Source organism: Agelaius tricolor, unplaced genomic scaffold (genome assembly GCF_023055355.1).
Source record: "Agelaius tricolor isolate 1412-34295 unplaced genomic scaffold, bAgeTri1.0.p SCAF_29, whole genome shotgun sequence".
In the NCBI taxonomy this organism is placed as follows: Eukaryota; Metazoa; Chordata; class Aves; order Passeriformes; family Icteridae; genus Agelaius; species Agelaius tricolor.
Genome location: NW_027269289.1, coordinates 5279702 through 5303701, shown reverse-complemented (window position 1 = coordinate 5303701; position 24000 = coordinate 5279702). Strand labels below are relative to the sequence as shown.

Here is a 24000-nt window from a genome sequence, read left to right as displayed (position 1 = left end):
TGGGTCTGGGTCTGTTTGAAAATCAGATTTTTCTCCTCATTTTTACTCTGCTGCTCCATGGAAAGCCTCTGGAGCCTTTTCCACTCAGAGAAACCCCTGGAATAGAAAAATAACCCCAATCTGGAGTAACAGAGGAATTCAATTCTATAAAACCCACCAGAAAAAAACCCCAAAAAATCCCTAAAAAAAACCCAAAAAAATCCTTAAAAAACCCCCCAAAAATCCCTAAAAAACCCCCAAAAATCCCTTAAAAAACCCCCCAAAATCCCTAAAAAAACCCCAAAAAATCCCTTAAAAAACCCCCCAAAAAATCCCTAAAAAAACCCCAAAAAATGCCCCAGTAAATTAATGCAGGTAACATTTTTGAGCCTGAAGTATTGAGTGGGTCTGGGTCTGTTTGAAAATCGGATTTTTCTCCTCATTTTTACTCTGCTGCTCCATGGAAAACCTCTGGAGCCTTTCCCACTCAAAGAAACCCCTGGAATAAAGAAATAACCCCAGTCTGGAGTAACAGAGGAGTTCACTTCTCTGAAACCCACCAGAAAAAAAACCCAAAAAAATCCCTAAAAAAACCCCAAAAAAATCCCTAAAAAAAACCCCAAAAAATCCCTAAAAAAAAAACCCCAAAAATCCTCCAGTTAATGAATGCAGGTAACAATTTGAGCCGGAAGTATTGAGTGGGTCTGGGTCTGTTTGAAAATCAGATTTTTCTCCTCATTTTTACTCTGCTGCTCCATGGAAAACCTCTTGAGCCTTTCCCACTCAGAGAAACCCCTGGAATAAATAAATAACCCCAATCTGGAGTAACAGAGGAGTTCACTTCTCTGAAACCCAGCAGAAAAAAAACCAAAAAATCCCTAAAACTGCCCCAAAATCCCCCAGTTAATGAATGCAGGTAACATCTTTGAGCCTGAAGTATTGAGTGGGTCTGGGTCTGTTTGAAAATCAGATTTTTCTCCTCATTTTTGCTTTGCCATTAAAGTTGGATAAAAGGCTGGGAAGGAAATTCCCTGTCACCCCATAAGGACAAACCTCAGCCACCAGAGCACAAAAACCTGAATGGTTTTTTTGTGAAAATGAAATCCCCAATACTTTGAGCCCTTTTTAATCCATTTTTTTTTAACTTTCCAGCTTTAAAACGTTTCATTCTGAAGCCTCAAAAATAAAAATCTGCACTCCAAGGTCAGAGGGAGCTGTTGGGAGCATCCAGGCTGACCCCACACCTCCTCCCAAACCCAGCTCTGTGTCAAACACACAGAAAACATCCAAGTTATGCCATAAAAACCACTTTTCTAAGCCTTTAAATTCTATTTAATCATCACAATGAATCTATAGAGGGAAGGAGTGGTTATAAATTGGAGAATGAGCACGTTCATCTCCAGATCTCTCATTTCTGGGTTTATATTTTGGTTATTCCTGTGGTTATTCACAAATTCTGAGCTCAGATTTTCTATTCACCATTCAGGCTGCAGTTAAAGGCTCAATTCTAGTGGGAAGTGGATTTTATAAATCACTTAAGACAGCCCCAGTGCTCTTGTTTGGCTTTTCCACCCAGTTTAAGCCCACAAATTTCTCCATCACCAAAGTCCCACCTGAGCTGTTCCTGTGTCACCTGCCCAGCAGCACAGTTCCTCATTAATAGAATTGTCTCATTCAATTTTAGGCCAACCTGTGGCATAAAAAACCACTTTTCTGAGCCTTTAAATTCTATTTGATCATCACAATGAATAGATAGAGGGAAGGAGTGGTTATAAATTGGAGAATGAGCACGTTCATCTCCAGATCTCTCATTTCTGGGTTTATATTTTGGTTATTCCTGTGGTTATTCACAAATTCTGAGCTCAGATTTTCTATTCACCATTCAGGCTGCAGTTAAAAGCTCAATTCTAGTGGGAAGTGGATTTTATAAATCTCTTAAGACAGCCCCAGTGCTCTTGTTTGGCTTTTCCACCCAGTTTAAGCCCACAAATTTCTCCACCACCAAAGTCCCACCTGAGCTGTTCCTGTGTCACCTGCCCAGCAGCACAATTCCTCATTAACAGAATTGTCTCATTCAATTTTAGGCCAACCTGTAGCATAAAAAACCACTTTTCTGAGCCTTTAAATTCTATTTGATCATCACAATGAATACAGAATAAGGAGTGGTTATAAATTGGGGAATGAGCACGTTCATCTCCAGATTCAGCTCCAGTTTCTGGGTTTATATTTTGAGCTTTCCTGTGGTTATTCACAAATTCTGAGCTCAGATTTTCTCTCCACCATTCAGGCTGCACTTAAAAGCTCAATTCTAGTGGGAAGTGGATTTTATAAATCACTTAAGACAGCCCCAGTGCTCTTGTTTGGTTTCTCCACCCAGTTTAAGCCCAAATTTCTCCACCACCCAAGTCCCACCTGAGCTGTTCCTGTGTCACCTGCCCAGCAGCACAGTTCCTCATTAATAGAATTGTCTCATTCAATTTTAGGCCAACCTGTGACATAAAAATCCACTTTTCTAAGCCTTTAAATTCTATTTGATCATCACAATGAATACAGAAAAAGAAGGAGTGGTTATAAATTGAATACAGAATAAGGAGTGGTTATAAATTGAGCACGTTCATCTCCAAATCTCAGCTCCAGTTTCTGGGTTTAGATTTTGGTTATTCCTGTGGTTATTCACAAATTAGGCCAACCTGTGGCATAAAAAAACACTTTTCTATGCCTTTAAATTCTATTTGATCATCACAATGAATCTATAGAGGGAAGGAGTGGTTATAAATTGGAGAATGAGCACGTTCATCTCCAGATCTCTCATTTCTGGGTTTATATTTTGGTTATTCCTGTGGTTATTCACAAATTCTGAGCTCAGATTTTCTCTCCACCATTCAGGCTGCAGTTAAAGGCTCAATTTTATTGGAAGTGGATTTTATAAATCTCTTAAGACAGCCCCAGTGCTCTTGCTTGGTTTCTCCACCCAGTTTAAGCCCACAAATTTCTCCACCACCCAAGTCCCACCTGAGCTGTTCCTGTGTCACCTGCCCAGCAGCACAATTCCTCATTAACAGAATTGTCTCATTCAATTTTAGGCCAGTCTGTGGCATAAAAATCCACTTTCCTGAACCTTTAAATTCTGTTTGATCATCACAATGAATCTGTAGAGGGAAGGAGTGGTTATAAATTGGGGGATGAGCGCGTTCAGATCTCAGCTCCAGTTTCTGGGTTTATATTTTGGTTATTCCTGTGGTTATTCACAAATTCTGAGCTCAGATTTTCTATTCACCATTCAGGCTGCAGTTAAAAGCTCAATTCTAGTGGGAAGTGGATTTTATAAATCTCTTAAGACAGCCCCAGTGCTCTTGGCTTGGTTTCTCCACCCAGTTTAAGCCCACAAATTTCTCCATCACCAAAATCCCACCTGAGCTGTTCCTGTGTCACCTGCCCAGCAGCACAGTCCCTCATTAACAGAATTGTCTCATTCAATTTTAGGCCAACCTGTGGCATAAAAACCACTTTTCTGAGCCTTTAAATTCTATTTGATCATCACAATGAATCTATAGAGGGAAGGAGTGGTTATAAATTGGGGAATGAGCACGTTCGTCTCCAGATCTCAGCTCCAGTTTCTGGGTTTATATTTTGGTTATTCCTGTGGTTATTCACAAATTCTGAGCTCAGATTTTCTGACCACCATTCAGGCTGCAGTTAAAGGCTCAATTTTATTGGGAAGTGGATTTTATAAATCACTAAGACAGCCCCAGTGCTCTTGGCTTGGCTTTTCCACCCAGTTTAAGCCCACAAATTTCTCCATCACCAAAGTCCCACCTGAGCTGTTCCTGTGTCACCTGCCCAGCAGCACAATTCCTCATTAACAGAATTGTCTCATTCAATTTTAGGCCAACCTGTGGCATAAAAAACCACTTTTCTGAGCCTTTAAATTCTATTTGATCATCACAATGAATACAGAAAAAGAAGGAGTGGTTATAAATTGGGGAATGAGCACGTTCAACTCCAGATCTCAGCTCCCGTTTCTGGGTTTAGATTTTGGTTATTCCTGTGGTTATTCACAAATTCTGAGCTCAGATTTTCTATCCACCATTCAGGCTGCACTTAAAGGCTCAATTCTAGTGGGAAGTGGATTTTATAAATCACTAAGACAGCCCCATTGCTCTTGGCTTGGCTTTTCCACCCAGTTTCAGCTCACAAATTTCTCCACCACCAAAGTCCCACCTGAGCTGTTCCTGTGTCACCTGCCCAGCAGCACAATTCCTCATTAATAGAATTGTCTCATTCAATTTTAGGCCAACCTGTAGCATAAAAAAACCACTTTTCTGAGCCTTTAAATTCTATTTGATCATCACAATGAATACAGAAAAAGAAGGAGTGGTTATAAATTGGGGAATGAGCACGTTCAACTCCAGATCTCAGCTCCCATTTCTGGGTTTATATTTTGGTTATTCCTGTGGTTATTCACAAATTCTGAGCTCAGATTTTCCAACCACCATTCAGGCTGCAGTAAAAAGCTCAATTCTAGTGGGAAGTGGATTTTATAAATCTCTTAAGACAGCCCCAGTGCTCTTGGCTTTTCCACCCAGTTTAAGCCCACAAATTTCTCCACCACCAAAGTCCCACCTCAGCTGTTCCTGTGTCACCTGCCCAGCAGCACAATTCCTCATTAAAAAGAATTATCCTTTATTGCAGCATAATTAAACCTTGTTTTCTTTCATGTTTGCCCCAAACAGATTGCGAAGAAAAAAAAAACAAAAACGAAAACCGAAAAAACCCCCAATAAAATAGAGAAAAAAATGCCCTTTTTGATGATCAAAGGGAGAGATTGGTTCCATTACTTGCATTAGGCAGAGTTGGCTGTGCTGTGGCCTTCAGAATAAAGGCAGAAATGTGCTTTAGAAAGATCTGAGTAACACACTTTGCTCAAAACATTGCTGTATTATGTGGCTTCTTGACTCTTTCAGCTTCCCCTGTATCTGTGCACTTTATTTTAAGCACTCCAGAAGTGGATGACAGGTCCTGGGGGGGAAAAGGGGAGGGAAAAAAAGGAGAGAGAGGGAATCAAGTCAGCATCTCACAAATGCATCTTCAAATAATGCTTTAAAAGTGGAAATTGCATTTTGAAACGGCATTTTGGCCATTGCCAAAGGTGAGGTGCTGGAAGTGAGGGGATGGTGTCTGATGTTCAAAACTCTTCTCACATTGGTCAATATTAATAGAATGTTAATTTTAAAATTAATTTTAAATGTAATATTCATTTTAAAGGTAAATATCAAAATGCCATTTAAAACAAGGAGTGATGGAAGTAGATATTCCATAACAAACCAATAACAAAATATTTGGATAATTTTTTCAAACCCATTTTTTAAATTCAGCCCAGCTATTCCTGATATTTGATTTTTGCCTGATTTCCTGCTCAAATAAAAGAAAAAAAGGAAGAATTGGCCATTGCCAAAGGTGAGGTGCTGGAAGTGAGGGGATGGTGTCTGATGCTCAAAACTCTTCTCACATTGGTCAATATTAATAGAACGTTAATTTTAAAATTAATTTTAAATGTAATATTCATTTTAAAGGGAAATATTAAAATATCATTTAAAACAAGGAGTGATGCAGGTGGATAGCACATAACAAACCAATAACAAAATATTTACATGATTTTTTCAAACCAATAACAAAATATTGAGATGGTTCTTCAAACCAATAACCAAATATTCGGATGGTTTTTCAAGCCCATCTTTTGATTCAGCCCAGCTATTCCTGATATTTGATTTTTGCCTGATTTCCTGCTCAAATAAAAGAAAAAAAGAAAGAATTGGACATTGCCAAAGGTGAGGTGCTGGAAGAGAGGGGATGGTGTCTGATGTTCAAAACTCTTCTCACATTGGTCAATATTAATTTAATATTAATTATTTTAAAATTAATTTTAAATTTAATATTAATTGTAAAAGGAACTATTAAAATGTCATTTAAATCAAGGAGTGATGCAGGTGGATAGCACATAACAAACCAATAACCAAATATTTACATGATTTTTTCAAACCAATAACAAAATATTTAGATGGCTCTTCAAACCAATAACCAAATATTCGGATGATTTTTCAAGCCCATTTTTTAAATTCAGCCCAGCTATTCCTGATATTTGATTTTTGCCTGATTTCCTGCTCAAATAAAAGAAAAAAAGGAAGAATTGGCCGTTGCCAAAGGTGAGGTGTTGGAAGTGAGGGGATGGTGTCTGATGTTCAAAACACTTCCTCACATTGGTCAATATTAATTTAATATTAATTTTAAATTTAATATTAATTTTAAGGGTAAATATCAAAATGTCATTTAAAACAAGGAGTGATTGCAGGTGGATAGCACATAACAAACCAATAACCAAATATTTAGATGGTTTTTCAAACCAATAACCAAATATTTAGATGATTTTTTCAAACCCATTTTTTAAATTCAGCCCAGCTATTCCTGATATTTGATTCTAACCTGATTTCCTGCACAAAAAAAAATAAGGAAAAAAGAAAGAAATTGGTGCTTGTATATGCCTCCCTAAATCCCTTCCCAGAAGCCAATTTAAGTCAAATTAATTGGACAATTAGCAGCCTCAAATATAAATTTTGCCAAATATTCCTGATGGGAGCAGAAGGCTGAAAATCACTGCAGGGAGTTTGGAATTTCCTTTTGGAGCTGGAGAAATGGGATGGAAAATCCCACAGAGCCCAGACCTGCTGATTTCTTACTGATGGGAGGAAATTTCTGATTTTTTAGGTCTTGATTGAACCCCCATCCCTCTGGTGTTTTTAAGAATGGGGTTCCTAGTTCATAAATAATAAATGTGTTATATAATATATGTAACTATATATAAAATAATGTATAATATAAAGGGGATAATAAGTAATAAATGTGTTATATAATATATGTAACTATATATAAAATAATGTATAATATAAAGGGGATAATAAGTAATAAATGTGTTATATAATATATATAACTATATATAAAATAATATATAATATAAAGGGTATTATAAATAATAAATGAGTTATATAATATATATAACTATATATAAAATAATATATAATATAAAGAGGATAATAAATAATAAATGAGTTATATAATATATATAACTATATATAAAACAATATGTAATATAAAGAGGATAATAAATAATAAATGTGTTATATAATATATATAACTATATATAATAATGTATCACATAATGGGTATAATAATGTGTTCTATAATATATGTAGCTATATATAATAATATATAATATAATGTGTATAATACATAATAAATGTGTTGTATAATATATAGAAGAATATATATTATATAATGTGTATAATACATAATAAATATGTTATATATATAACAATATATAATATAATGTCTATAATAGACAATGCATGTGTTCTATTATATATATAAGATATAATGTGGATAATAAATAATAAATGTGGTTTTTTGCTCTTCAAAGTTGATGGTGGAGATGAAATCACCACGTTAACAATGCAAAAACAAAAAGAAAATAAAGGGGTTTTCTGCCCAAATTTTGTTTTCTTCTGAGTTTGGAGGCGCCCAGCCTGGGCCTTGGCAGAAGAGTTTGCCAATGATTATTGGAAAATAATGTGGGAAATTAAATTTACCAGGCAAGGGCCATAAGCTTGGAGGCAGGAAATCAGCCAGAAATACGGGAATCAATGAATCATGGAAAATATTCCCCAAAACATTGAGGATTTCAGGACTTCAGGAGCTGCCTCACGCTCCCAAATAAAACCTCTGCGTGTGCATTTCCGCCTGACAGAGACCAACCCTTAAAACCCCAAATAACTCCAACGACAACCACCACAAAAAAAAGGAGAATTTTCCAGTTTGTGTCCTCCAGCAAGCGCAATTTCCCTCCCAACACGCATTAAATTCATTTAGCCTAGTGCATTTTTAATAGACATTATTCATCTATTACCTTAATGAGCCTGCTGAAAGCAGATTGCCTCCCAATTTTCACAAAAGCAGCCAAACGCTGCTGCAGCTTTTTCCCCTTTTGCCTTCTAAGGCAGCAGCACGGAGGGGGGAAGGAAAAAAAAAAGCCAGAGAGGCAGATAAGGTTTTTATTCTGTGTCACAACACTACATTAAGAATAAAACCTTCCACTTAAACACTTAAATGAAAACATCGAGAAACTAATTTACCATTTGTAACCACATGATTTAAGTAGGAGCAGCTTTAATTTTCTTCCCATTTTCCTCATATTCAATGTGAGCCCACATTAGATTTCACTGGCTCAAATCACAACACTTAAAGCCACTTTCATTTTCTTTTTGATTAAATAATTGAAATTCCTGTCACTGCCTGCACTTTACTAGCACACAAATTTTCTCTGTAAAGATAAATACTCTTTTTTCTCCCTTCACTGCCTGTAGGCTTTTTCTTTTTTTTTTTTGGGGAAGGCTTTTTTTTGTTGGTTTTTTGTATTTTTTCCTTCAGTTTAATCTTAAAAGCAGGCAAGGTTTCGTTTATTGATGGTTCCATAAAATGGATCAGTACTCCATTCACCTATTTCGTGGAATTATACCTCTCCCATTAAGTGATTGTTTGGAGAAATTATGGAAAGCCATCTTCTCTAATTTAGTTGCCATCCAATCCTAAAAGGACAGGAAGCCTGGATCCCTCTCTGCTGCTCCCTCTGGCTTCCATTAATGCCCCAAACCTGGGGCTTTATTCCAGCTTTTCCCCCAATTAGGGTCACAAGTTTTATTAATGCCCCCTAAGAAGTTGTTCCCACCAAATCCAAGGGGCTGGGGGGCTGGAAAAGGGGAATTCACAAATTCTGGGATTCATGGATTGGAAAAAGGGAATTCACAAATTGGGATTCATGGATTGGAAAAGGGGAATTCACAAATTCTGGGATTCATGGATTGGAAAAGGGAATTTCACAAATTGGGATTCATGGATTGGAAAAGGGGAATTCACAAATTCTGGGTTTCATGGATTGGAAAAGGGGAATTCACAAATTCTGGGATTCATGGATTGGAAAAGGGGAATTCACAAAATCTGGGATTCATGGATTGGAAAAGGGAATTCACAAATTCTGGGATTCATGGATTGGAAAAGGGGAATTCACAAAATCTGGGTTTAATGGGGTTTTTTTCTGGGTTGGAAAAGGGAATTTCACAAATTCTGGGTTTGATGGATTGGAAAAGGGAATTTCACAAATTCTGGGATTCATGGGGTTTTTTTCTGGGTTGGAAACGGGGAATTCACAAATTCTGGGATTCATGGATTGGAAAAGGGAATTTCACAAATTCTGGGATTCATGGGGGTTTCTGGGTTGGAAAAGGGAATTTCACAAATTCTGGGATTCATGGATTGGAAAAGGGAATTTCAAGGAGGTTTCTGGGTTGGAAAAGGGAATTTTACAAATTCTGGGATTCATGGGGGTTTCTGAGTTGGAAAAGGGAATTTCAAGGAGGTTACTGGATTGGAAAAGGGAATTTCACAAATTCTGGGTTTCATGGAGTTTTTTCCTGGTTGGAAAAGGGAATTTTACAAATTCTGGGATTCATGGGGGTTTCTGGGTTGGAAAAGGGAAATTCACAAATTCTGGGTTTGATGGGGTTTTTTTCTGGGTTGGAAAAGGGAATTTTACAAATTCTGGGATTCATGGGGGTTTCTGAGTGGGAAAAGGGAATTTCACAAATTCTGGGTTTCATGAGAGTTTCTTGATTGGAAAGGGAATTTCACAAATTCTGGGATTCATGGATTGGAAAATGGAATTTCAAGGAGGTTTCTGGGTTGGAAAAGGGAATTTCACAAATTCTGGGATTCATGGGGGTTTCTGGGTTGGTCTGAGGAGCAAAGGACTCTGCATGGGTGAATTCTGATTAATGGAGCTCAGATTTGTGTGTTTTGGTAAATCTGGGCTTCAATGCATTGGGTGTGAACCAAAAATAGAAATTTTTCTGTGTATTGTGGAGAGAAAGGGGAAGGGAGGAAGGAAGGAAGGAAGGAAGGAAGGAAGGAAGGAAGGAAGGAAGGAAGGAAGGAAGGAAGGAAGGAAGGAAGGAAGGAAGGAAGGAAGGAAGGAAGGAAGGAAGGGAAAGAAAGAAAGAAAGAAAGAAAGAAAGAAAGAAAGAAAGAAAGAAAGAAAGAAAGAAAGAAAGAAAGAAAGAAAGAAAGAAAGAAAGAAAGAAAGAAAGAAAGAAAGAAAGAAAGAAAAAGCAATTAAGGCAACTTTAATTTCCATGTAACACATGAATCCATCCCACACCGTTTAGAAACCTTCCTGCCAGTGTTGACCACACATTTTCTGATGACAAAAAAATTACATAAATTTACAAATAACCCCCAAACTTCCAGAGCCAAATTAGCCCCACCAAGTCAGAAATCAGGGACTTCCCTGTGAATGGGGCAAGGCACGAGGTCAGCCCCAGCTTTCAATGCTGAAAGGAGCTCCAAGAAAAAGGAAAAAGAAGGAAATCATCTTTTCATGGTTGCCCCATGCCTTCCCCTCCAAGCACTCACCCAGAGGACATTGTTACCATATAATAACTGCCCGTGTCAGGATTGATTAAGCAACTCCTAATGAAGCAGATGCTGCTTTTGTCAGGCCCAAACCTGGGTGCAGGCACAGATATGATGCTAATTGAATCCTTGCTGCTGATTTTTCACCCCTAAATGCACAAGAAAGGGAAGGATCTTGGAGGCTTCATCTGCTCAGCTCGGGCGCAGGGAGGGATTTCAGGGCCAGCAAATGAGCAGCCAAATCCAGGGGGATGTGCAGCTCCTTGGGGGAAAAAAAAAACCAAAAAAATCCCCCAAAAAAACCCCAAAAAAATCCCAGAGATGTTAAATATTTCTTGTGCCCTGTTGCCACCACGCCAGCAGCCATCGGGGAATGGTTATTTTGTTTAACTTTAAGGAAAATGAATATTTTTGATGTTTTTTCCCCTTTAGCCAGAGGCTGAGATGTTAAACATGGCTTGTGGCCATCAGGGATGGGTTATTTTGCTTAGCTTTAGGGAAAATGAATATTTTTGAGGTTTTTTCCCCTTTAGCCAGAGGCTGAGATGTTAAACATGGCTTGTGGCTATCAGAGATTGGTTATTTTGTATAACTTTAAGGAAAATGAGCATTTTTTGAGTTTTTTTTCCCCTTTAGCCAGAGGCTGAGGTGTTAAACATGGCTTGTGGCCATCAGAGATTGGTTATTTTGTTTAACTTTAAGGAAAATGAATATTTTTGAGGGTTTTTTCCCCTTTAGCCAGAGGCTGAGATGTAAAACATGGCTTGTGCCCTGTGGCCACCACTCCAACCAGATCAGGAATTGGTTATTTTGTTTAACTGGAAGGAAAACGAGCATTTTTTGAGGTTTTATTCCCACAGCCAGAGGCTGGGATGTTAAACATGGCTTGTGCCCTGTGGCCACCACTCAAGCTGGATCAGGGATTGGTTATTTTGTTTAACCTGAAGGAAAAGGAGCATTTTTCGAGGTTTTATTCCCATAGCCAGAGGCTGGGATGTTAAACATGGCTTGTGGCCATCGGGGATTGGTTATTTTGTTTAACTTTAAGGAAAATTAATATTTTTGAGGGTTTTTTCCTCTTTAGCCAGAGGCTGAGGTGTTAAACATGGCTTGTGGCCATCAGGAATTGGTTATTTTGTTTAACCTGAAGGAAAAGGAGCATTTTTCGAGGTTTTATTCCCATAGCCAGAGGCTGAGATGTTAAACATGGCTTGTGGCTATCGGGGATTGGTTATTTTGTTTAACCTGAAGGAAAATTAGTGTTTTTGAGGGTTTTTTCCCCTTTAGCCAGAGGCTGAGGTGTTAACATGGCTTGTGCCCTGTGGCCACCACTCCAACCAGATCAGGAATTGGTTATTTTGTTTAACTTTAAAGAAAACGAGCATTTTTTGAGGTTTTTTCCCCTTTAGCCAGAGGCTGGGATGTTAAACATGGCTTGTGGCCATCGGGGATTGGTTATTTTGTTTAACTTTAAGGAAAATGAATATTTTTGAGCGTTTTTTCCCCTTTAGCCAGAGGCTGGGATGTTAAACATGGCTTGTGGCTATCAGGAATTCATTATTTTGTTTAACTGGAAGGAAAACGAGCATTTTTTGAGGTTTTATTCCCACAGCCAGAGGCTGGGATGTTAAACATGGCTTGTGCCCTGCTGCCACCACTCAAGCTGGATCAGGGATTGGTTATTTTGTTTAACCTGAAGGAAAAGGAGCATTTTTTGGGGTTTTATTCCCACAGCCAGAGACTGAGATGTTAAACATGGCTTGTGCCCAGTTGCCACCACTTCAGCTGGATCAGGAATTGGTTATTTTGTTTAACTTGAAGGAAAACGAGCATTTTTTGGGGTTTTATTCCCATAGCCAGAGGCTGGGATGTTAAACATGGCTTGTGGCTATCAGGAATTCATTATTTTGATTAACCTGAAGGAAAAGGAGCATTTTTTGGGGGTTTATTCCCACAGGCAGAGGATGAAGATCCCGCGGGATGCACAGAGGGCGTTTCCCAGGCTCCATCCTCCCCTGGCAGCTCCAAGGAGGCTCTGGCAGCGCAGAGATTTCAAATTTCAGCAGCAGAAAGGCTCAGGGGGACCCTGAATTCAAAGCTGCCCCCCAAACCCTCCCTTTTCCCTTTGGAGGGTGCTGGGATGAGCAGAGCTCGGCTCCTTGGTGCTCAAACCCCCTCAGATGCTCCTGGAACAGCCCCTGGGCGCTGTGCAGCCGGAGGGAGCGAAAAGCGGGAAATTTGGGAAGGTTTGGGACCAAAATGATGGAATTTGGGTGCTTTGGGGGCAAAAAAAAAGAGGAGATTTTGGGTGCTTGGGTGAATCAGGTGGGGTTGTGCTGCTTCATCAGGGCACTCCTGCACATGGAGTAGAACTTGGGGACCAAAAATTGGGGAATTTGTGAAGCCTGGGGACCAAAACCAGGAAATTTGGGGTGCTAGGGGACCTAAAAAGAGGAAATTTGTGGTGCTTGGGGACCTAAAACCAGGAAATTTGGGGTGCTAGGGGACCAAAAAACAGGAAATTTGTGGTGCTTAGAGACCTAAAAAGAGGAAATTTGGGATTCTTTGGGACCAAAAAAAGAGGAAATTTGGGGTGCTTAGAGACCTAAAAAGAGGAAATTTGGGGTGCTTGAGGACAAAAAATTGGGAAATTTCGGGTGCTTGGGGACCAACCACCAGAAAATTCAGGGGGCTTGAAGACCAAAAATCAGGAAATTTTGGGTGCTTGAGGACCTAAAACCAGGAAATTTGGGGTTCTTGGGGACCAAAATAATGAAATTTGGGGTGCCTGGGACCAAAACCAGGGAACTTGGTGTGATTGAGAACCAACAGCCAGAAAATTCAGGGTGCTTGAGGATGAAAAATCAGGAAATTTGTGGTGCTGGGGGACTAAAAAAGAGGAAATTTGGGGTGCTTGGAGACCTAAAATCAGGAAATTTGGGGAGCTTGAGGACCAAAAAAAAGGAAATTTGGGGTGCTTAGAGACCTAAAAAGAGGAAACTTGGGGTGCTTGAGGACAAAAAATTGGGAAATTTGGGGTGCTTGGGGACCAAAAAAGAGGAAATTTGGGTACCTGGGACCAAAAATCAGGAAATTTGTGTTGCTTGGGGACTTAAAACCAGGAAATTTGGGATTCTTGGGGACCTAAAAAGAGGAAATTTGGGGTGCTTGAGGACCAAAAGTCAGGAAATTTTGGGTGCTAGGACACAAACCCCAGGGAAATTGGTTTGCTTGAGGACCTAAAACTAGACAATTTGGGGTTCTTGGGGACAAAAAACCAGGGAATTTGGGGTGTCTGGGACCAAAACCACGGATTTTGGGGTGCTTGAGAACCAACAACCAGAAAATTCAGGGCGCTTGAGGATGAAAAATCAGGAAATTTGTGGTGCTAGGGGACCAAAAAAGAGGAAATTTGGGGTGCTGGGAGGCCTAAAATCAGGATTCTGATTTTAGGTTCTTGGGGGTTCTTGGGGACCTAAAAAGAGGAAATTTGGGACCAAAAATCAGGAAATTTTGGGTACCTGGGACCAAAAATCAGGAAATTTGGGGAGCTTGAGGACCAAAAGAAGAGGAAATTTGTGTTGCTTGGGGACCTAAAATCAGAAAATTTGGGGTTCTTGGGGACCTAAACCTGGGAAATTTGGGTACCTGGGACTAAAACTCAGGAAATTTGGGATTCTTGGGGACCAAAATCAGGAAATTTGGGGAGCTTGGGGAGCCCAGGCTCTCCTTGGCCGTTCACAGCAACCCCTCATCCCCCAAAACCCCCAAATTCTGCAAATTAAAGTTTGCAAATGAAACCTCAGCACAGCCAAGGAGAGAAATCCCAAAATTCTTCACAGACTGACCCAAAATCCAGGTTGAAGCTGCTGGATGCTCATTTTTGGGCTCACAGCCCCATTTTTCCCCCTTCTGGCACAAAAAAAGGTGTTTGTAGCTATTCATGAATAATTAAATCTCTTCTAGCACCCCTGTGCTGGGAATGCCCTTTAAATGAAAATATTTTCCATTTGATTTTTCTGAGCTCCTCGATGAAAATTGGGAAAAAGGAGCTCATTAAGCTCTCCTAATTAAGCCCCCACAATAACCCCATAATTATGCCTATATTTATCACCTTGGTGCTGGACACTTGAAAATGTTGTGGTTTGTAATTAGGCAGGGGCTGCAAGGTTTTGTCTCTTGGTCCAGAAATTGAATTTAAAGTGTGGAAAGAAAAACTCTGTGCTCATCGAAAACTGTAATTGGGGCAATTTGGAAATTTAGGTTTAATTTAAGTTTGGAAATTTAGGAGGGGCTTTGGTCAGCAGCAAGCCCAGGTCAGAGAGCTGGGCTGGGTTTAAACACATTTAAAATGGGATTTATTAATGAGAAATTGAGGGATTGATGCTGAGAGAACCACAAAAAAAGAGCCAAAAATGGCACTTTTTTCCCCAAAAAATAATGCGGGAGAAAGGCTGAAATGCAGGCAGAGCAAAGTGCAGGAGATGCCAGCCCCTGTTTTGGGAGGGTTCTGCTTTATTTTTATTTTTATTTTTATTTTTATTTTCATTTTTATTTTTACTTTTATTTTTATTTTTACTTTTACTTTTATTTTTATTTTTACTTTTATTTTTATTTTCATTTTTAATTTTATTTATATTTTCATTTTTATTTTTATTTTTATTTTTATTTTTATTTTTATTTTTATTTTTCATTTTTTATTTTTATTATTTTTACTTTTATTTTTATTTTTATTTTTCATTTTTTATTTTTATTTTTATTTTTTTTATTTTTATTATTTTGGGGATGATGCTCAAGGTGTAGGGGCCGAAAGGAAAATTTTTCCTTCTCTTTAATGGAGACACAAATGGGTTTACAAGGAACAAAAAAATCTCTCCTGGGGTGAGGTTTCTTCAATTCTATCCATGCTGACTGCCAGGGGGAAAAATCTCTTTCCTTTGGGTGCCTGAAGGACTCACAAATCCCAGTTTTTCCCAGTTTTTTTCCCAGTTTTTCCCCAGGTTTTTTCCCAGTTTTTCCCCAGGTTTTTTCCTAATTTTTCCCAATTTCCCCCCAGTTTTTTCCCAGTTTTCTTCCCAATTTTTTCCAGTTTTCCCCCATTTTTTTTCCCAGTATTTCCCAGTCTTTCTGAATTTTCCCCAGTTTTTTTCCTAGTTCTCCTCCCAATATTTCCAGTTTTTCCCCAGTTTTTTCCCAGTATTTACCAGTTTTTTCCAATTTTCCCCAGTTTTTCCCCAGTTTTTCCCAGTATTTCCCAGTATTTCCCAGTTTTCCCAGTATTTCCCAATTTTCCCAGTTTACCCCCAGTTTTTCCCAATTTTCCCCAGTTTTCCCAGTATTTCCCAATTTTCCCAGTTTACCCCCAGTTTTTCCCAATTTTCCCCAGTTTTCCCCAGTTTTCCCCAATTTTCCCCAGTTTTCCCCCCGTTTTTCCCAATTTTCCCCAGTTTTTCCCAGTATTTCCCAGTTTTCCCAGTTTTCCCAGTATTTCCCAGTTTTCCCCAGTTTTCCCCAGTTTTCCCCCAGTTTTTCCCAATTTTTCCCAGTTTTCCCCAGTATTCCCCAGTTTTCCCCCATTTTTTCCCAGTTTTTCCCAGTTTTTTCCCCATTTTTCCCAGTTTTTCTGGGAAAAGCCAATTCCCAGCTCCCTGGCTCCTGCAGCCTGAGGGGTCAAAGGTGTAAAACTGCAGGAAAAGAGGATTTTTGCTGCTAAAATATTCGTATTTCACAATTTCTGAGAGCTGGGGGTCCAGGAATTGTTTGATTTCTTGAAACTCTGCAAGAATTCAGCGACCTTGGGATGAAAAATTGGAGAATTCCTCTTTTCCCAGAGAAGAGAAAGGAAGAGGGAGCTGCTTTTCCCCAAAGGAAACTCCCCGGACTGAAATGCCCCAAGGCTCCAAACAAGGTGGGCTTTGATTTCTGGATCCTTTTCTTGCTGAAAAAAATGAAATTAAATCTGCACAATGAGGCAGCAAATGGGGTCAGATTAATGGGTTTTGTACAGCAAACTCACCTCAATTGAATTATTCTTATTATTCTTATTATTCTTATTCTTCTTCTTCTTCTTCTTCTTCTTCTTATTCTTATTCTTATTATTATTATTATTATTATTATTATTATTATTATTATTATGTTATTATTATGATGATGTTATTATTATTATTATTATTATTATAGAATATAGCATATAGTATCTAATAATAATAATAAAAATGTGATATAATAATGAAATAATAATGAAATACTAACAATACTAACAATACTAACAATACTAATAATACTAATACTAATACTAATACTAATACTAATACTAATACTAATAATAATTTATCCATATTTTGAGGAAAAATTATGGAATATTCTGGCTTTGAAGGGATCAGCCCCAAAGTTCAAAACAAACCCCACAGTCCAAGTCAGAGACTGAGGAGGGCCCAACCAGTGCCACAATTTTATTAATTGTAAAGAAGTTCATGGTGGGAGATAAAAATTCCAGAAATCTGAGGGGGAGGGCGATTTTTGCACTAAACCTCGATGGAAATGCTGAGAAATTGGTGAAACCCTGGCATTTTCCTGCTCTGAAATGAGGAGCACCCAGCACTCACGGGGCCATTTAGAGCTGATTTCTTCCTTGAGGCCACAGAGCCTGCAAAATCAAACCATTAGAACCTTTTAAAAGCTTTCCTGCCACAAACTAAAAATATCCCTGGCTGGCAGATGCAGGCTGTCAATAAAGAATTCAAGAACTCAGTATGGAGAGTGGAAAGAGTGCAAAGTCTTGATAAACATCTCAAATTGGGTCTTACTCAGTGGGAAACAAGTAGTTTGTAGTGGTAATTGTAAAGAGCATTTTACGTTGGATCAATTAAATGAAAATCTTTTAAACCCTTTTTAAAAAGGGACCTTTTTAAGTTAACAGGTGATTTTAATTGGAACCATGGGACTTGCAGCCCAGGAGGTGGGTTGGGGTTTATTTTTTTGTTGAGGAGGGTTTTTGGTTGGTTTTTTTTTTTTTTTGGAAGCTTTCAATATAGGGGAAAATCGATGCAGTTCCATCAGCATCTGAACTCCCAGAGCCTTGCAAGTTGAGGAGTGAGGCTGAGCAAGAATTGCACTTTGCTCTGATTTGTGAAGCTTTGCCCTGCAATTAAATGTGTCTCCCATCACTCCTTAATTATGAAAGGTGCAGGAGAATTTTTCAAAGTTAATTCTCTTCAGTCAGAATCCTCTGCCATGACCCACTGTAAAAAGATTAGAAAATTCAGAGCTATTTTGTGTTTAAATTAGAGTTCAAACATCCCAGCTGACACAAGCAGAAATTCCAAAACAATTCCTGCTCCAGCTGGGCACCAAGGACAAATGATCCAAATCTCAGCCCAGGAGCACAAACCCCGTGGGCTGGAGAGAGAAAAACAAGGATGGGACTGCAGGGGCTAAAGCTGGAATGGGACAATGAACTGCAAGATGCAAATGGAGCAGAACTGATCCAAGGGAGAGACCCCGGGAGCGCTCGGGCATTTTGGGACCATTTGGGTTCATCTTGGGTGCATTTTGGGACCATTTTGGTTCCTCTTGGGTGCATTTTGGGACCATTTTGGGTTCATCTTGGGCTCATTTTGGGACCATTTGGGTTCATCTTGGGTTCATTTTGGGACCATTTTGGTTCACCTTGGGTGCAGCCCTGGCTGGGCTCTTGTGCTGCCCAAGGTGCATCTATTGAGGTCTGTGGCAGTTCCAGCTGTGGGTTTCTCTGGGTGTGGATTGAAGGCACTTGAGGCACTGGTTCATGTTCAGACTCAGGTGTTTATTTATTATTTCTTATCAGTGAAACAGCCTCACAACCATGAGTTCTGCAGCAAGGCACAAAATGGCCACAATCTCCTGTTCCAAGGTCTTTTAAGACTAAACCCTCCAATTAAGAGCTGACACCTGGATTATTTTCCCTTTTAACCCAATAACTGATCCCACAGAGCCCCCAGTGGGGACTTTCCTGCCCAATTACAAAATGCCCCCCAAACCCATGGAGAAGAAGGAAGAAGCAGCATGAAGGAGAAACCCAGGACAGCCCCTGTGCCCTCCATCTTGCTGCCATCCACAGCACACTAAAAACCCCAAATCCTCAATTTCTCACCAGTGATGCACCTGCACTGCTCTCTGTAATCCATTTCACACTTTTGTGGGTTCCAGTCTATCCTGAAGTCTTTAGGAAACTTTCTCCATGGATGAGGGTCAGAGTCAGGGCTGCCCTGGGGCACCCCAGAGCAGACACAGAAACATTCCCAGTGCCCTGGGTTTGCACAGAGGTCCTTTCATAAATGTCTGTTTGATTCTTTAACTCTGTCCAGCCTCCTTCCCAGGGCATCAGGAGGGGAAACTGAGGCACAGCCAGCAGGGGAGGCAGCAACGTCCACCCATGGCCTGCAGCCCCAGCTCCTGCCCCCCTCTCTCCATGGAACTGCTGTGTTCCCACCCTTCCTCCATGGAACTGCTGTGTTCCCACCCTCCCTCCATGGAATTGCTGCATTCCCACTCTCCCTCCATGGAATTGCTGTGTTCCCACCCTCCCTCCATGGAATTGCTGTGCTCCTGCTCTCCCTCCATGGAATTGCTGTGTTCCTGCTCTCCCTCCATGGAATTGCTGTGTTCCTGCTCTCCCTCCATGGAATTGCTGTGCTCCCACTCTCCCTCCATGGAATTTCTGTGTTCCCACCCTCCCTCCATGGACTTGCTGTGTTCCCTTCCTCCCTCCATGGAATTGCTGTGCTCCCGCCCTCCCTCCATGGAATTGCTGTGTTCCTGCTCTCCCTCCATGGAATTGCTGTGTTCCTGCCCTCCCTCCATGGAATTGCTGTGCTCCTGCTCTTCCTCCATGGAATTGCTGTGTTCCTCCATGGAATTGCTGTGTTCCCCCTCTCCCTCCATGGACTTAGTGTGTTCCCTTCCTCCCTCCATGTAATTGCTGTGTTCCCACCCTCTCTCCATGGAATTGCTGTGTTCCCACCCTCTCTCCATGGAATTTCTGTGTTCCCGCCCTCTCTCTGTGGAATTGCTGTGTTCCCACCTTCCCTCCATGGAATTGCTGTGTTCCTTCCATGGAATTTCTGTGTTCCTGCTCTTCCTCCATAGAATTTCTGTGTTCCCACCCTCCCTCCATGGAATTGCTGTGCTCCTGACGTGCTCACAGTGATTAGAGGCTCTGTGAAGTTATGGAGTGGGGATCCAATCCCACAGCCCTCTTTGGAGGGGTGAGTGTTCCGCAGGTTTTTTTCCCTGCCTGAGCCAATCTGCACAAATAGGCTTTTAAATTAAGCAGTGATTTGGAATATAAGTGAGTGCATTTAAGCTGCTAAGAGATGGAAAGATCCTAATGGCTGAAATATTTGTCATATCACAAATAAACTGGCTGGATCGGGAGCCACTAATATAACTAATTTTTACCAAATCCTTCACTGCTCTGTGAGAGAAAATGAGGTCAGCACAGGTTGAGGCAACAGCAAATGAGCAGCTGCCAGGAGGCAGCACAGAATACTGATAAAGGACTCTGCAGGAACTGCACTGCCTGCCCACAGAAACTGGAATCACTTTGTTCAAATTAAGATGTAGCTTCTTCCAGAGCATCCAGGGCTCTCGTGGAAAGGTGCCAAGGAATACAGGCTCCAATGGATCTGGAATACAAATGCATTCCAAAGGCTCCCCACACCTGGGCTCGTTGAGTTTTTATCCCTCTGTGTGATTTGGGCTGGGAGAAAGGGCAGGAGGGTGCCCTGGGGCAGCTGATGAGAGTCCCTGGCACTCCCACAGCTCCTCTGGGGTTTCCCAGTTCCAGGAATTAAACCCTGGCGTCATGAGGAGGAAAAGTGAGGTGGAGAGGAACTCACGATTCACTTTAACATTAAAAACCAAGCCCAAACCCCACAAAGTTCACGCCAGGAGCAACTCTTGAACTTCTGGAGGGTGAGGAACCAAGAGGAGCCCCCAAACTCCCCTTGAACCATGAACACACCAGTTCAAGGTGCTCATGTGGAGAATAAAACACCTTGGGAAGAGGGAAAAGCTCCTGTGCTCTGAAAGCTGCCTCAGGCATTTGGGAGCAGCTGGGATGCAGCCACGCTCTGGTTCTAAGGGAAAAACATCAGAATTGTTTGTGTTCTCATGAAGGTTCTAAGGGAAAAACATCAGAATTGTTTGTGTTCTCAGGAAGGATTCAAGAGCACTTTGGAAGGGGAATTTTCTCCCTCCTTTACAGGCATGAACAGCCTGTCTGAAAAAGAGGAGGATTTTGGTCACAATTTGCCCTCTTCATCCCTAAACCCCAGAAGAATGAAGAAAGTGCGATTCCATGGGAAACTGAGGCACGGAATGTGCTCCCAAAGAGTCACAAAATATCCTAAACTGGGAGGGACCCACAAGGGTTGAATCCAACCCCTGGCCATGCACAGACACCAGAACAACCCCAGAGAACCCAGACATCCCTGGAGCTCGGGCAGCCTCGGGGCCGTGCCCGTTCCCTCTGGGGGAGGAACCTTTCCCCAAATCCAGCCCTGGCTCCAACCTGTTCCTCCAGGTTCTGGTGTAAGGAAAGAGCCCCAGCGTCTCCTCCACTGTGACCCCACCAAAAATCAGCTCTGAGAGGGGACCAGGCTGTGCCTGTTGTTGTTTGGGATGATGTTTAATGCAGGATCACTGGGATCCAAGCCCAAATCCCAGCGGGAGCCACGGGAGAGGGGCTCTCCTGGGATCAATCCACAGGCAGGGGCACAGCGAGCACTTGGGAGCATCAACCAATTTCACTAAAATAAGCTTGACATGGATTAACAATTGCAATAATTCCTAAATGGAACAGGAGAGGGGTTCATATTTGATAACCATTAAACGGTTTAATGAAATAATTATAACCCAGAGCCCTGAGCCTGGCCACGATCAATAGCCATGAGCTCTGAGGCACAGCCTGAGCCCAGCTCCCAGCAGGCAGAGTGGGGACTGCAAATGTGATTGACACTAAAGCTGCATTAAAACACCCCCATCAAGGGCAGTAATAGATTAAAGGCCGCTGTGGCACTGCAGTGGGCTGGTCAATACCCTTTATTTCCTGCATCAGCCCCAATTTTGCCACCCTCCCTCACGCTATTAGTGGCAGTCGATGCCTGGTGCTGGCAGAGCTGCATTAATGCAGGCTCACAAAAGCAGGGAGCGTGGCATTATCACTTCACTCACTTTCAAATTACAGCCTAATGCTGTCTGCAGGCAGCTTGTGACACGTTAACACTCGGTGTGCTTTGTGGGGCCGGGCAAACATTTCATGTGGGAAGATTGCAGGGAGATTTGATGAGTGAAATCAGCCCTGCTGCCCGGTGGGAAATCATTCCTGGGAAGAGAGGCAGGCACTGGTGGGAAACCCGCAGGGAGGGGATGGTGGTGATGAGGGAGCGTGGAGGAAGAGCAGGGAGGAGGAGGAGGAGGAGGAGGAGGAGGAGGAGGGTGCTGAGCGCCTGTGTGTGCTGGGAAAAGAGCGGGGAATAAACCCAGGCTTTGTTAGGTACAGGAAAAGGAATAAACCCAGGCCTTGTAGGTACAGGAACAGGAATAAACCCAGGTAGGTACCAGGACTAGGTGTAAACCCACACCTTGTAAGGTACAGGGATAGGCAAAACACAGACTTTGTTAGGTACAGGATTAGGAATAAACTCACACTTGATTAGGTACCAGGATTAGGTATAAACCCAGACTTTGTTAGGTACCAGGATTAGGAATAAATCCACGCCTTGTTAGGTACAGGATTAGGAAGAAACCCAAACCTTGTTAGGTACAGGATTAGGAATAAATCCACGCCTTGTTAGGTACAGGATTAGGAAGAAACCCAAACCTTGTTAGGTACAGGCACGGGAATAAACCCACACCTTATTAGGTACCAGGACTAGGTGTAAACCCAAGCCTTGTTAGGTACAGGAATAGGCAAAACCCACACTTTATTAGGTACAAGATTAGGAATAAACCCAGACTTTGTTAGGTACAGGATAAGGAATAAATCCATTCCTTGATAGGAGCAGGATTAGGTAAAACCCACGCCTTGTTAGGTACAGGATTAGGAATAAACCCACACTTTATTAGGTACAGGATTAGGAATAGACCAATGCCTTGTTAGGTACAGGCACAGGAATAAGCCCATGCCTTGTTAGGTACCAGGACTAGGTAAAACCCACACTTTATTAGGTACCAGGATTAGAAATAAACCCAGACCTTGTTAGGTACAGGATTAGGAATAAATCCACGCCTTGTTAGGTACAGGATTAAATATAAACCCAGACTTTGTTAGGTACAGGATTAGGAGTAAATCTATTCTTTGATAGGAGCAGGAATAGGTAAAACCCGAGCCTTGTTAGGTACAGGATTAGGAATAAACCCAGGCCTTGTTAGGTACCAGGACTAGGTGTAAACCCAAGCCTTGTTAGGTACAGGAATAGGCAAAACACAGACTTTGTTAGGTACAGGATTAGGAATAAACCCACACCTTGTTAGGTACAGGACTAGGAATAAATCCACGGCTTGTTAGGTACAGGATTAAGTATAAACCCAGACTTTGTTAGGTACAGGATTAGGAATAAATCCATTCCTTGTTAGGTGCAGGATTAAGAATAAACACACACTCAATACCCTAAACCACCACCACCACTTTCCAAACCTGATTTCATGGCCCTCAAGGCAACAAAAAACCTTGTACACAATTAATAGGAGGTGCTGCTCTGGATTATATTTATAATTAATTAGATTAAACACCATAAATAATTGGGGGTGATGCAATCCAAACCCTGATGGACAACCAAAAAAAGGGACCCACATAAGTCCCAAAAAAAGGGACCTCTGTGATTCCATGGGCAGGTGCTGCTATCTGGTGGCCCAGCACCAGCAGTACCAGCAGTATCCCCAAATTACAATTTATTTAAATCCTTCTAATTTCCACCTCAGTTTTATGCGATTAATTAATTTTTCATTATTCCCTGGTTATTATTAGGGGGGGTCTCAGAGCTGGCAGTGCAGTGTGGGGACACCAAGGACACCATTCCAGTCTGTCCCGGGCCAAAGGCACCTGGATTGGGATGGGACAGGTGGATTTCCCCAGAGGTGTTTGGGGTAGAACAGGGATGAGCACCCAGGGGTGGTTCTGACCCCAAATCAGCCCGGGAATGTCCCAGAGCATGGTGGGGATCATGGAGCTGGGGAAGGGGAAGGAAGGGGACACTGGAATGTTCTGGATCCCAGCTTGCCGAGGAAAGGCTGAACCCTGAAGCAGGGAAAGAATTCCGTGGTTAAGAGTTTTAATTTTCCCCAATAAATTTTCACGTCAACCTACCGTGCTCAGGTGCCACCCAGCTCTGGCACAGCACAAAAAAAAAGAAAACATTTGGAACTTGGAGGATCAGGGTTTGAGAGGAGGATTGGGATCTTGGGGCAGGACTCAGGGATGGCTCAGGGATGGAAATCACTGCACTGCCCCACAGGGGCCGTTTG

The 24000-nt window shown here is 41.4% G+C and overlaps 1 long non-coding RNA gene across 1 annotated transcript; it reads right to left on the bottom strand.

Moving 5' to 3' along the window:
* Nucleotides 1-9071: 9071 nt before the first annotated feature.
* On the bottom strand, nucleotides 9072-13708 carry LOC139601012 (uncharacterized). The gene is made up of 2 exons (XR_011682745.1): nucleotides 13100-13708; nucleotides 9072-13034 (listed from the first exon to the last, which is right to left on the bottom strand). It is a non-coding gene; the product is annotated as an uncharacterized lncRNA (long non-coding RNA).
* Nucleotides 13709-24000: the final 10292 nt, after the last annotated feature.